Consider the following 3,348-nt stretch of genomic DNA (forward strand, 5'->3'; position numbering starts at 1 on the left):
GAAGAAAGGGAGGGAGGGAGGGAGGAAGGGAAGGAGGGAGAGAGGGAGGGAGGGAGGAAGCAAGGAAGGAAGGAAGGAAAAAGAGTTCTGTGGTGGCACTTGATGTGGGAAAGAATGGAGGCTGAGCAGATTCCTCTAAGAACCCATATATATATATATAAATACAAGACCCCATCTTCCAAAAACAAAATCCCAGATTATTATACCCACCCACCCCAATCTTACTTTTCAAATTTAAAAGTGAAAAAGACATTTTCAGATGTGCAGAGGCAGAAGAGCCTTTCTAGCAGGTGTATATGACAGACCAAAGTTTCTTCCATCTTGCTTCAGCTGGAACCATCTTTGGTTTCACATGAAACTGGCCCACCCTCTTCTACCAACACTGTGAAACACTCATATAGGGAAAAATAAGAGAGTGAAAGAATCTGGGAGTTTATGGCCACCTTATGGGCATCTGTACAGCCTTGTAAGTGACATCATGCTCAGTGAGATAAGTCCTAAGGTACAGAACAAGGGTTGGGGTCCATGGGAATCGTCTCTGAATGGGGTTGTGCTAGGAGCTCTAGTCAGGTGGAAAGAACAGAACCCTTGGGCAGGAAGGCCAGAAAGAGCAAGGCCATCCATGTAGGTAACTGAATGGACTCTATAAAAACCTCCAGGAAGCCATCAGAAAGTTAAAAAATTTAAAGTTCTGTAATATCATCGGAAATGTGAAATCTTCAGAGGCAAATCAAACAAAATACAGTGTTTGATTAGGTGCTGATGTGCTGTTTGCCCATCTGAGTTCCAACAATGAACCACCTCTCCACTTGGAACCATGTACTTAGTTCTCCTGCCATTTTGACCTGAGAATTCCTTGGCTTCTGCTCCATCAAAAGGCTCTTTAAAAAGTGTCTGTTCACATGACACTCCAGACATAAGCCTTATTCAACGTCAGGAGTATATTTAGAATTTCTCTGAAAATGAGAAATAGTCACATGAATAGCATACATATTTTAGAAGTATGAATAATTTGAATTTGTTTAGAATTCAGATATAAAATTTGATAGAAACATGTGCTCCCTTTTGCAATTTCTAGAAAGGACTATCAGTTCATGCTGGCTTGTCTATCTACTTGGAAATATCCTGCTGTGGACATTGAGGGTACCCTGAAAGAGCAAGGATGCCATCAGTCCTCCTTAAGGCAGCTATCAAAGCCATTGAAACAATGCATCAAAGCCATTGAAACACTGTATCGAAGCCATTGAAAAAAGGATTCAAAGCCATTGAAAGGAGTCAAAGCTACTGAAACAATGCTAATGAATGATTTGAGTTGAAATTCAATACCATGGTTTACCCTGCCCATTGTAGCCTTTGTTTTTCTCTTCCTAATGTTTATTACTTTTAGGTTTTGGCTGGGCCTGTAAGTAAAGAGGCCAAAATTTTGAGGAGGGAAAAAAAACTGTCTCTTTCTGGTTTCAGTAAAGACCAAAAGGCATAGGTATTCATCAAGATCTGCTCTTAACAATCAGTGTGCATCCTTTAGTGTAGGGGAGTCAAACAAGTTCTGGTTCCACAGGTACCCACATACCAACTCAGTGCAGGGCAACAATTTACACAAGATCGAATACTGCTTTTAATTTTAGGAAAAAAAATTTTTTTTTCAGAAAGTCTGCTAATACCAGCAGCTTTAATCTTTCACTCTAAGCAAGAAGACTGGGGACTGGACATCCAGGCTTGAGGCCAACATTAGAAACTCCACCTCTTAAGGCCTCTCAGGGACAGATGGATGAGGAAGCCAACGTCCAGAAACAACCAAGAATTTTCTCTCATAAATAGGAGGGAGAACAAGACTGGACAAGGCTTAAACTTTATGACTCTCTCCACTGAGTATTTTAAGGTGCCATTGGGAATTCCATGAAGAAGTCAAGTGGCTGCACATCTGGAGAGCCCAGCAAGGCGTCGAAGCACACTACACACCGAACTGACACTGTGAGGGGCTCAGAAATGTCAGCACTGGGCAACAAGGTAGGGAGTCATGGAGACCATGGAGTCAACGGACCACACCCACACACATTGTAAGAGTGTCCCTTGCATTTGCTCGGTGCTTTGCAGAGTCGAGCCTAGCATCAGCAGTGAGGGTACAGAAGGCCACACCAGAGCCTCAGCAGCAGATAAGCCTGTCCACAGCAGGGGCTGGGCCAGACACATCACGGGGTGGACTAGGAAGATGGGAAATACGATGAGGAAGCTCTGTCAAGAGGGGAAGCAATTTAGTCAAAACACAATGTTCTCTGCCTTTTAAAAAGGTGGGAGTTAACTATAAAGGTAGTTAAACCTGAAGGGGCTGTAACATATTGAAAGTTATTATTAACAATGAGGTTTGATTACACACTTCAAACAGGGGTGAGGGGGAGCATCTGGGGTCCCAAAAGACAGAGACCAATACCAGATATTTGGCCAAGAGTCAGCCCTTCTTTAGACTCTGGATGCCATCTCAGAGAGGAAGTATCATTGGTGGCAATCACCTCTCCACAGAGGGCGATTCCTTCATAAAATGAGGCTGGGATGAATAGCAAATCCAACAATCATTTGCCAGGGAAGAATTGGTCTCATAAATGGCTTGTAGTGAGGCATTAATCATGGTAACAATAAGTTCTGCCTAGGAGTGCAGGCCTGAAGGGAGTGTGGGTTGAAAGAAGGTAATAGAGACATCGGCATTAGATGAAACGGTCCCTTTAGGGACCACAGGTTCTTTAGGAACCTTGGGGTGAAGCATAAGGTTGGGTCCTATGGCAACCCACTTTCAGTTGGGGATGGTTTTGAGTCATGTCTCATTGCGGGGCCTTGGTAGCTGTAGCCGCGGTCGCATTTTCAGTTTCACTATCACTTTCTCTTTCATCCATTTTCTGTATCAGTGGTGGGGTCCTCCTCTGAGGAGGAAGCCTCTTTGGCGCTCTGGCGTGTTAACATAGGGAACACCAAAGATTTTTTTTGAACTAATTCTCTGGGAGGTTTTGTTAGAATGAGATTTTTGGGAGGCTCTGTTAGGGTGAGAATGCGGCGGGCTGACCATCCTGCGAGCCTGATGGCCTCCAGAGATGGCAGGGAAAAGGACCGGAGCCATCAATGGACCGGGGAAAATGGTCTGTCTCACAGTCTCCTGAAGAGAGGAGAGCTCTGTGGAGAGATCAGCAAACTGTTTCTGTAAATTTAGGACCTCTTTAAGGTCGGAAATTTACTTAGATAGCTGATTTTTGGCCTGTAAAAGGTAATCACCTTGTGGAGGCGGTGGAATGACAATGGGTGCACAAATTTCAGAAGCAGAGNGGTAAGGAGGGGGCCTAGAGCATGGCACTGTGTTCCAAA

This window comes from Mus pahari, chromosome 21, assembly GCF_900095145.1.
Source record: "Mus pahari chromosome 21, PAHARI_EIJ_v1.1, whole genome shotgun sequence".
Classification (NCBI taxonomy): domain Eukaryota; kingdom Metazoa; phylum Chordata; class Mammalia; order Rodentia; family Muridae; genus Mus; species Mus pahari.